Source organism: Arachis hypogaea, chromosome 7 (assembly GCF_003086295.3).
Source record: "Arachis hypogaea cultivar Tifrunner chromosome 7, arahy.Tifrunner.gnm2.J5K5, whole genome shotgun sequence".
NCBI classification, from domain to species: Eukaryota; Viridiplantae; Streptophyta; class Magnoliopsida; order Fabales; family Fabaceae; genus Arachis; species Arachis hypogaea.
The window spans coordinates 68,671,474-68,683,327 of record NC_092042.1 but is presented as its reverse complement, the minus strand read 5'-3'; the positions used below and the strand labels follow the sequence as shown (position 1 = coordinate 68,683,327).

Genomic DNA, 11,854 nt, shown 5'->3' with positions numbered 1-11,854 from the left:
CTCGTCCTTGAGCAAAAGAAGAAGGAAGAGAGTAGAAGAAGAAGAAATAAAGGTGATAGAGATGGCTTTGTGATTCGGCCAAAGGGGAGAAGTAGTGTTTAGGTTGTGTGAAAATGAAGGAGTGAAGATGGGTTTATATAGGAGTGAGAGAGGGGTAGGGTTTGGCGATGGGAGGTGGGAAAGTGGTTTGAATTTGAATGGTGAGGTAGGTGGGTTTATGAAGGATGGATGTGAGTGGTGAAGAGAAAGATGGGATTTGATAGGTGAAGGGTTTTTGGGGAAGAGGTGTTGAGGTGATTGGTGAATGGGTGAAGAAGAAGAGAGAGAGTGGTGGGGTTAGGTGGGATCCTGTGGGGTCCACAGATCCTGAGGTGTCAAGGAAAATTCATCCCTGCACCAAGTGGCGAGCAAAAAATGCCCTTTGTGCCAATTCTAGCGTTAAACGCCGGGTGATGCCATTTCTGGCGTTAACGCCAAGTTCTTCCCTTCTCTGCATTTAACGCCAGTCTGGTGCCCCTTTCTGGCGTTAAACGCCCAATGTGCCAGACTGGCTTACGCCCAATTGCACCTTATGGCGTTTACGCCAGAGATCTTCCTCAGGGTGTGCTATTTTTTTTTTTTTTTCTTCTGTTTTTCTTTTCAATTGATTTTGTGACTTCTCATGATCATCAACCTACAGAAAACATAAAATAACAAAGAAAATATAGATAAATATAACATTGGGTTGCCTCCCAACAAGCGCTTCTTTAATGTCAGTAGCTTGACAGTGGGCTCTCATGGAGCCTCACAGATACTCAGAGCAATGTTGGAACCTCCCAACACCAAACATAGAGTTTGAATGTGGGAGTTCAACACCAAACTTAGAAGTTGGTTGTGGCCTCCCAACACCAAACTTAGAGTTTGACTGTGGGGACTCTGTTTTGACTCTGTTTTGAAGAAACTCTTCATGCTTCTTCTCCATGTGACAGAGGGATATCCTTGAGCCTTAACACTAAGGATTCTTCATTCACTTGATGATCAATTCTCTTCTGTCCACATCAATCACAGCTTTTGCTTGGCTAGGAAGGTCTGCCAGGATGATGATTCATCCATGCACTTTCCAGTCTCTAGGACTATGAAATCAGTAGGATGTAATGGTCTTCAACTTTTACCAGAACATCCTCTACAAGTCCATAAGCTTGTTTTCTTGAATTGTCTGCCATCTCTAGTGAGATTTTTGTAGCTTGCACCTCAAAGATCCCTAGCTTTTCCATTACAGAGAGAGACATGAGGTTTACACTTGACCCTAAGTCACACAGAGCCTTCTTAAAGGTCATGTGCCTATGGTACAAGGTATTGAAAACTTCCTAGGATCCTGTCTCTTTTGAGGTAATTTCTGCCTAGACAAGTCATCCAGTTCTTTGGTGAGCAAAGGGGTTTCATCCTCCCAAGTCTCATTACCAAATAACTTGTCATTTAGCTTCATGATTGCTCCAAGGTATTTTGCAACTTGCTCTTTAGTGACATACTCATCCTCTTCAGAGGAGGAATACTCATCAGAGCTCATGAATGGCAGAAGTAAATCCAATGGAATCTCTATGGTCTCAGTGGGAGCATCAAACTCCCATGGTTTCTCATTAGGAACTCATTAGAGGCCAGTGGATGTCCATTGAGATCTTCCTCAGTGGCGTTCACTGCCTCTCCCTCCTCTCCAAATTCGGCCATGTTGATGGCCTTGCACTCTCCTTTTGGATTTTCTTCTGTGTTGCTTGGAAGAGTACTAGGAGGGAGTTCAATAATTTTCTTGCTCAGCTGTCCCACTTGTGCTTCCAAGTTCCTAATGGAGGACCTTGTTTCAGTCATGAAACTTTGAGTGGTTTTGATTAGATCAGAGACCATGGTTGCTAAGTCAGAGTGGTTCTGCTTAGAATTCTCTGTCTGTTGCTGAGAAGATGATGGAAAAGGCTTGCTATTGCTAAACCTGATTCTTCCACCATTATTATTGTTGAAACCTTGTTGAGGTCTCTGTTGATCCTTCCATGAAAGATTTGGATGATTTCTCCATGAAGGATTATAGGTGTTTCCATAGGGTTCTCCCATGTAATTCACCTCTTCCATTGAAGGGTTCTCAGGATCATAAGCTTCTTCTTCAGATGAAGTGTCCTTAGTACTGCCTGGTGCATTTTGCATTCCAGACAGACTTTGAGAAATCAAATTGACTTGCTGAGTCAATATCTTGTTCTGAGCCAATATGGAATTCAGAGTATTAATCTCAAGAACTCCTTTCTTCTGAGTTGTCCCATTGTTCACAGGATTCCTTTCAAAAGTGTACATGAATTGGTTATTTGCAACCATTTCAATGTGCTCTTGAGCTTCTGCAGGTGTCTTCTTCAGATGAAGAGATCCTCCAGCAGAGCTATCCAAAGATATCTTGGACAGTTCAGACAGACCATCATAGAAAATACCTATGATGCTCCATTCAGAAAGCATGTCAGAAGGACACTTTCTGATTAATTGTTTGTATCTTTCCCAAGCTTCATAGAGGGATTCTCCTTCCTTCTGTCTGAAGGTTTGGACTTCCACTCTAAGCTTACTCAATTTTTGAGGTGGAAAGAACTTTGCCAAGAAGGCATTGACTAGCTTTTCCCGAGAGTTCAGGCTTTCTTTAGGTTGTGAGTCCAACCATATCCTAGCTCTGTCTCTTACAGCAAAAGGAATAGCATAAGTCTGTAGACCTCAGGGTCAACCCCATTAGTCTTGACAGTGTCACAGATTTGCAAGAACTCAGCTAAAAACTGATGAGGATCTTCCAATGGAAGTCCATGGAACTTGCAATTCTGTTGCATCAGAGAAACTAATTGAGGCTTAAGTTCAAAGTTGTTTGCTCCAATGGCAGGGATAGAGATGCTTCTCCCATAGAAGTCGGGAGTAGGTGCAGTAAAGTCACCCAGCACCTTCCTTGCATTGTTGGCATTGTTGTTGTTTTCGGCTGCCATGGGGTCTTCTTGTTTGAAGATTTCTGTTAGGTCCTCCAGAGAGAGTTGTGCCTTAGCTTCTCTTAGCTTTCGCTTCAAGGTCTTTCAGGTTCAGGGTCAGCCTCAACAAGAATGCTTTTGTCTTTGCTCCTGCTCATATAAAAGAGAAGAAAACCAAAAAATATGGAATCCTCTATGTCACAGTATAGAGATTCCTTAAGGTGTCAGAGGAAAAGAAAAATAAAAGGCAGAAGTAGAAGAATTCGAAATTATCAAGATAGATGGAGTTCGAATTGTTCATTGAGGAATAGTGTTAGTCCATAAATAGAAGGATGTGAGAAGAGGGGAAGTAATTTTCGAAAATTAAGTAAAATATTTTAAAAACATTTTAAAAAATACTAATTGATTTTCGAAAACTAAGAGTGGAAAAGAAATCAAGTGATTTTGAAAAAGATTTTGAAATAAGAAATTAAAAAGGTATGATTGAAAACTATTTTGAAAAAGATGTGATCAAGAAGATATGATTGAAAAGTTATGGTTTTAAAAAGATGTGATTGAGAAGATATGATTTGAAAAACAATTTAAAAAGATTTGATTTTGAAAATTAATGACTTGGCTAACAAGAAAAGATATGATTCAAACATTAAACCTTTCTCAACAGAAAAGGCAACATACTTGAAATGTTGAATCAAATCATTAATTGTTAGCAAGTATTTTTGAAAATGGAAAGAAATTGATTTTGAAAACATATGATTGAAAAGATATGATTTGAAAAAGATTTGATTTTGAAAAATTTTGGAAACTTGAAAAAAAATTGGCATTAAAAACAAAATCTTCCCTCTTGTGCCATCCTGGCGTTAAACGCCCAGAATGGTGCACATTCTGGCGTTTAACGCCCAAAACTCACCCCTTTTGGGCGTTAAACGCCCAACCAGGCACCCTGGCTGGCATTTAAACGCCAGTTTGCCTTCTTTACTGGGCGTTTTGAACGCCCAACTTTTTCTGTATAATTCCTCTGCTGTATATTCTGAATCTTCAATTCTCTGTATTATTGACTTGAAAAGACACAAATTAAAAATTTTTTTGGATTTTTAATGATGAGGAAAATCAAAATGCAACTAAAATCGAATAAACAATGCATGCAAGACACCAAACTTAGAAGTTTGTATACTACTGACACTAACAAATTGAGAATGCATATGAGAAACAACAAAACACACAAAACAAGAGAATTTAAAGATCAGAGCAAGTAAATCATCAAGAACAACTTGAAGATCACTGAAGACACATGAGAAATGCAATAAGAACAGAGACATGCAATTGACACCAAACTTAAAATGAGACTAGACTCAAACAAGAAATATTTTTTATTTTTATGATTTTGTAATTTTTTTGGATTTTTCGAAAATTAAGTGGAAAAGAAAATAAAGATATCAAAATTCTTAATGAGAATTCCAGGAATCATGCAATATTAGTCTAAAACTTCAGTCTAAAGGATTTAGACATGGCTAGCCAAGCTTCAGCAGGACATTGCATTCAAGAGCTAAATTGATGAGAATCAATCAGCTTTGGGGATGATGAGAACATCACCTTGAAACACTAGAATTCATTCTTAAGAACTCTAAAGATAAATACCTAATCTAAGCAACAAGATGAGCCGTCAGTTGTCCAAACTCAAACAATCCCCGGCAACGGCGCCAAAAACTTGGTGCACGAAATTGTGATCATCAATGGCGCCATCAACATGGTACGCACAATTGTAATCCCAACTCTTTATCACAACTTCGCACAACTAACCAGCAAGTGTACTGGGTCGTCCAAGTAATAAACCTTACGCGAGTAAGGGTCGATCCCACAGAGATTGTTGGTATGAAGCAAGCTATGGTCACCTTGTAAATCTTAGTCAGGCAAACTCAAATGGTTATGGATGATGAATAAAACATAAAGATAAAGATAGAGATACTTATGCAATTCATTGGTGGGAATTTCAGATAAGCGTATGGAGATGCTTTGTCCCTTCCGTCTCTCTACTTTCCTACTGTCTTCATCCAATCCTTCTTACTCCTTTCCATGGCAAGCTGTATGTAGGGTTTCACCGTTGTCAGTGGCTACCTCCCATCCTCTCAGTGAAAATGTTCAACGCACCCTGTCACGGCACGGCTAAGCATCTGTCGGTTCTCAATCAGGTTGGAATAGAATCCAGTGATTCTTTTGCGTCTGTCACTAACGCCCAGCCTTTAGGAGTTTGAAGCTCGTCACAGTCATTCAATCATTGAATCCTACTCAGAATACCACAGACAAGGTTTAGACCTTCCAGATTCTCTTAAATGCCGCCATCAATTCTAGCTTATACCACGAAGATTCCGATTAAGGGATCCAAGAGATATCCACTCAATCTAAGGTAGAACGGAGGTGGTTGTCAGGCACACGTTCATAGGTGAGAATGATGATGAGTGTCACGGATCATCACATTCATCAAGTTGAAGAACAAGTGATATCTTAGAACAAGAACAAGTTGAATTGAATAGAAGAACAATAGTAATTGCATTAATACTCGAGGTACAGCAGAGCTCCACACCTTAATCTATGGTGTGTAGAAACTCCACCGTTGAAAATACATAAGAACAAGGTCTAGGCATGGCCGTGAGGCCAGCCTCCCAATGATCTAAGAACTAGATGTCCAAAGATGATCAAAAGATCTAAAATGATCCAAAGATCCAAAGATCCAAAGATGATAATACAATAGTAAAAGGTCCTATATATAGAGAACTAGTAGCCTAGGGTTTACAGAGATGAGTAAATGACAATAAAATCCACTTCCGGGCCCACTTGGTGTGTGCTTGGGCTGAGCATTGGAGCATTTTCGTGTAGAGACTTCTCTTGGAGTTAAACGCCAGCTTTTGTGCCAGTTTGGGCGTTTAACTCCCATTCTTGTGCCAGTTCCGGCGTTTAACGCCGGGCAGTTTTGAGCTGATTTGGAACGCCGGTTTGGGCCATCAAATCTCGGACAAAGTATAGACTATTATACATTGCTAGAAAGCCCAGGATGTCTACTTTCCAACGCCGTTGAGAGCGCGCCAATTGGGCTTCTGTAACTCCAGAAAATCCACTTCGAGTGCAGGGAGGTCAGAATCCAACAGCATCTGCAGTCCTTTTTAGTCTATGAATCAGATTTTTGCTCAAGTCCCTCAATTTCAGCCAGAAAATACCTGAAATCACAGAAAAACACACAAACTCATAGTAAAGTCCAGAAAATTGAATTTTAACTAAAAACTAATAAAAATATACTAAAAACTAACTAAAACATACTAAAAACATACTAAAGACAATGCCAAAAAGCGTATAAATTATCCGCTCATCAATAATTATGAATGAATACTGTGGAAAACAAAATAAAATAAAACTAGGAATGAAAAGGGATGATTATACCATGGTGGGTTGTCTCCCACCTAGCACTTTTTGTTAAAGTCCTTAAGTTGGACATTTGGGGAGCTCCTTGTCATGGTGGCTTGTGCTTGAACTGATCCAGGAATCCCCACCAATGTTTGTACTTTCAATAGCCTCCGGGATCCCAAACTAGGCACAGAAAGCCTTCAAGCAAGTATAAGCAAGTGACAAGGCCCCAAAAGTATTGATTGTTGGAATGAATTCTAGGGTCCCAAACCTTGCTTTTGCACCCGTCTTCTTAAGCAATATTGTTCCATCCGAGTGGCAAGCAGTCTGAATTTTCACAGAAGCGGCCAAACAACATCCTAGACCCGTTCAATTGAGCTCTACACCAATCTTTGCACTTCAACTTGGAGCGTGCAACCATATTGAACCTTGCAGGATAACTTTTACCACTAACCATCTCCCTCTTACTCTTATAGCCACAAAGAGCTCTAAGTTGCCCATCCGTCTCAAGCAAAGCATATTCAAGTGGGCTAATTAAGCTTAGAGATGAAAGATTTACCCACTTGAATGAAGGAATGGATGGTGATGGCTTTGGGGGAGAGGCCTCCAACAACTTTGGCAAGGTGATTTCCAGCTCCATTCCCTTGAGCTCCTCCTTGACAACTTCTACCTTTTTGCAAGCATCTTCAACTCCAACTGCAACCTCATCAAATTCTTCTAATTCTTTCCCATCACGCAAGTCATAAGTTGAAGGTTGAGAAAAGTCTACCTCCACATCATTTTCAGATTTACTTGGAGAAGGTTCTTTAAACTCAAGGGGTTCAATCGCGGATGCGAGTTCATCACTAGGATGGCTTGATTCATGCTCATCATCACCAAGAGAACTTACCTCTTGATTTATTTCGTCCAATTCTTCATAAGGAACATGCCTTGGAGGTTGTGCACCACTCTCCTCAACATCAATTTCGATCTTATTGGAGGAATACTCTACAATTCTGGATTTCCATGGAGGTTCAGCATCTCCTAGATCTTCAACTACTTCCACCTCTTTTCTAGCAAGCATAGCTTCTTCCAATTGTTCCAATACAAAATCATGCCTACTCATTGTCCACCAAATTTTCTAGTGTCTCCTTCCTGCTACGTTCTTCATTAGATTCTCCATATGAAGCCATAGGGGTTCCTTGAGTGTCCAAACGTTGGGAAGCTAATCGGTTTATTGCTTGCTCCAGTTGATGAAGAGTTGCATGAAATTGATCCACTATTTTGTTGAGACGATCCTTTGATTCTTGTTGTACTCGGATTGCATGATTAGGATCATATGGCTCTTGGATGGATGGATATGGACAAGGTGTATATGGAGGTGGTGGTCCATGAGAGTAATTAGGTTGGAATTGGAGTGGTTCCATGTATGGTTCATATGGCTCATAAGGAGATTGGTATGGTGGATAAGGGTCAGGGTCATATGGAAGTGAATGGTGGAAAGGAGCTTGTGAGTGTGGCGGTTCAAAGTTATATTGAGGAGGGGATTCATAGGCATATGGTGGGCTTGTTGGTAACTACAAGGGGGTCCACCATATCTATCATCTTGGTACGCACCTGATGAGCGGATAATTTGTATGCTTTTTGGCATTGTTTTTAGTATGTTTTTGGTATGATCTAGTTAGTTTTTAGTATATTTTTATTAGTTTTTAGTTAAAATTCACTCTTCTGGACTTTACTATGAGTTTGTGTGTTTTTCTATGATTTCAGGTATTTTCTGGCTGAAATTGAGGGACCTGAGCAAAAATCTGATTCAGAGACTAAAAAGGACTGCAGATGCTGTTGGATTCTGACCTCCCTGCACTCGAAGTGGATTTTCTGGAGCTACAGAAGCCCAATTGGCGCGCTCTCAACGGCGTTGGAAAGTAGACATCCTGGGCTTTCCAGAAATATATGATAGTTTATACTTTGTCCAAGATTTGATGGCCCAAACCGGCGTTCAAAGTCACCCTCAGAAATTCCAGCGTTAAACGCCGGAACTGGCACCAAAATGGGAGTTAAACGCCCAAACTGGCATAAAAGCTGGTGTTTAACTCCAGGAAGAGTCTCTACACGAAAATGCTTCATTGCTCAGCCCAAGCACACACCAAGTGGGCCCGGAAGTGGATTTTTATGTCATTTACTCATCTCTGTACACCCTAGGCTACTAGTTTTCTATATATCGGACCTTTTACTAATGTATTTAGAATCTTTTGATCACTTGAGATCTCTAGATCATCTTTGGACATCTAGTTCTTAGATCATTGGGAGGCTGGCCATTCGGCCATGCCTAGACCTTGTTCTTATGTATTTTCAACGGTGGAGTTTCTACACACCATAGATTAAGGGTGTGGAGCTCTGCTGTACCTCGAGTATTAATGCAATTACTATTGTTCTTCCATTCAATTCCGCTTGTTCTTGTTCTAAGATATCACTTGTTCTTCAACTTGATGAATGCGATGATCCGTGACACTCATCATCATTCTCACCTATGAACGTGTGACTGACAACCACCTCCGTTCTACCTTCGATTGGGTGAATATCTCTTGGATTCCTGATTGCACGATGCATGGTTGATCGCCTGACAACCGAGTGCTCGTCTGACAAACGAGCCAACCATTCCGTGAGATCAGAGTCTTCGTGGTATAGGCTAGAACTGATGGTGGCATTCAAGAGAATCCGGAAGGTCTAACCTTGTCTGTGGTATTCTGAGTAGGATTCAAGGATTGAATGACTGTGACGTGCTTCAAACTCCTAGCAGGCGGGGCGTTAGTGACAGACGCAAAAGAATCGATGGATTCTATTCCGGCCTGACCGAGAACCGATAGCTGATTACCCCATGCTGTGACAGAGCATAGGCAAACGTTTTCACTGAGAGGATGGGAGGTAGCCATTGACAACGGTGAAACCCTACATAAGCTTGCCATGGAAAGGAGTAAGAAGGATTGGATGAAGACAGTAGGAAAGCAGAGAGACGGAAGGGAAGGCATCTTCATGCGCTTATCTGAAGTTCCTACCAATGAATTAAATAAGTACCTCTATCTTTATCTTTATGTTTATTTTCGTTCATCACCATATCCATTTGAGTTTGCCTGACTAAGATTTACAAGATGACCATAGCTTGCTTCATACTAACAATCTCCGTGGGATCGACCCTTACTCGCGTAAGGTTTATTACTTGGACGACCCAGTGCACTTGCTGGTTAGTTGTGCGAAGTTGTGTAATGCCATGGCATTGAACACCAAGTTCTTGGGGTTCATGACCGGGGATTATGAGAGTTGTGAAAAGTATTGTTCACAATTTCGCGCTACCAAGTTTTTGGCGCCGTTGCCGGGGATTGTTTAGTTTGGACAACTGAAGGTTCATCTTGTTGCTTAGATTAGGTATTTTTTTTTGAAATTCTTGAAGATGAATTCTAGAGTTTCATGATGATTTGTTGAAATCTGGCTGGCTTAGAAGCCATGTCTAATCTCATTGGACCGAGGTTTCAACTTATCATCACAAGAGCTTGTTGTTTTCTATCAATCTTGCTTTTGGAGCAGTGATCTGCTAAGGCTTGGCTGGCCTTTGGCCATGTCTAGTGTTTTGGACCGAAGCTTTCTTTGAGAGCTTGGCTGGCTGTGAAGCCATGTCTAATTCCTGGACCGGAGTCTTAGACTAGCATTGCACTGATTCCTGGGATTCTCATTGAGAATTTTGATACCTTTATTTTCTTCTTCCACTTAATTTTCGAAAAGCACAAAAAAATTTACAAAAATCATAAAATCCAAAAATTTCTTGTTTGAGTCTAGTGTCTCATCTTAAGTTTGGTGTCAGTTGCATGCATTCATTCATGTGTCTTAGTGATCTTCAAGATGTTCTTGATGATTTCTTACTTTGATCTTTGAATTCTCTTGACTTGAGTGTTTGTGTGTCTCATATGCATTCTCATTAGTGTCAGCAGTATACAAACTGCTAAGTTTGGTGTCTTGCATGCATTGTTATTTGATTCTTGTTGCATTTTGATTTTTCCTTATTATTAAAAAATCCAAAAATATTTTAATTTGTGTCTTCTCAAGTCAATAATACAGAGAACTGAAGATTCAGAACATGCTGCAGAGGAATTATACAGAAAAAGCTGGGCGTTCACAACGCCCAGTAAAGAAGGACAGACTGGCGTTTAAACGCCAGCCAGGGTACCTGGCTGGGCGTTTAACGCCCAAAGAGGTATAGTTTTGGGCGTTAAACGCCAGAATGTGCACCATTCTGGGCGTTTAACGCCAGGATGGCTAAAGGGGGAAGATTTTGTTTTCAAATCAAATTTTTTTTCAAGTTTTCAAAATTTTTTCACAATCAAATCTTTTTCAAATCAATTTTTCAATCAAATCTTTTTCAAAATCAATTTCTTTCCATTTTCAAAGATACTTGCTACCAATTAATAATTTGATTCAACATTTCAAGTATGTTGCCTTTTCTGTTGAGAGAGGTTTAATGTTTGAATCATATCTTTTCTTGTTAGTCAAGTTTTTAATTTTCAAAATCAAATCTTTTTTAAAATGTTTTTCAAATCACATCTTCTCAATCACATCTTTTTAAAACTAATCATATTTTCTTAACCACATCTTTTTCAAAATAGTTTTCAATCAAATCTTTTTGATTTCTAATTTTAAAATCTTTTTCAAAAATCACTTGATTTTTTTTTTCTACTTTCATTTTCGAAAATTAAGTAATGTTTTTCAAAAATATTTTCAAAATTTTTCACTTAATTTTCGAAAATCACTTCCCTTCTTCTCACATCCTTCTATTTATGGACTAACACTATTCCTCAATGCAAAATTCGAACTCCATCTCCTTTGACAAGTTCGAATTTTCTACTTCTGTCTTCTACTCTTCTTTTCCTCTGACACTTCAAGGAATCTCCATACTGTGACATAGAGGATTCCACATTTCTTGTTCCCTTCTCTCTCATATGAGCAGGAGCAAAGACAAAAACATTCTTGTTGAGGCTGATCCTGAACCTGAAAGGACTTTGAAGAGAAAGCTAAGAGAAGCCAAAGCACAACTCTCTTTAGAGGACCTGACCGAATTCTTCAAAGAAGAAGAACACATGGCAGCCGAAAACAACAATGCCAACAATGCAAGGAAGGTGCTGGGTGACTTTACTGCACCTACTCCCGACTTCTATGGGAGAAGCATCTCAATCCCTGCCATTGGAGCAAACAACTTTGAGCTTAAGCCTCAATTAGTTTCTCTAATGCAACAGAATTGCAAGTTCCATGGACTTCCATTGGAAGATCCTCATCAGTTCTTAGCTGAGTTCTTGCAAATCTGTGACACTGTCAAGACTAATGGGGTTGACCCTGAGGTCTACAGACTTATGCTATTCCCTTTTTCTGTAAGAGACAGAGCTAGAACATGGTTGGACTATCAACCTAAAGAAAGCCTGGACTCTTGGGAAAAGCTAGTCAATGCCTTCTTGGCAAAGTTCTTTCCACCTCAAAAATTGAGT

At 39.9% G+C, this 11,854-nt stretch overlaps 1 non-coding gene across 1 annotated transcript; it reads left to right on the top strand.

Moving 5' to 3' along the window:
• The first annotated feature begins 2,463 nt into the window (after positions 1 to 2,463).
• LOC112704277 (small nucleolar RNA R71) lies at positions 2,464 to 2,571 on the top strand. The gene has a single exon (XR_003154911.1). It is a non-coding gene; the product is annotated as a small nucleolar RNA R71 (small nucleolar RNA).
• The last annotated feature ends 9,283 nt before the right edge of the window (positions 2,572 to 11,854 follow it).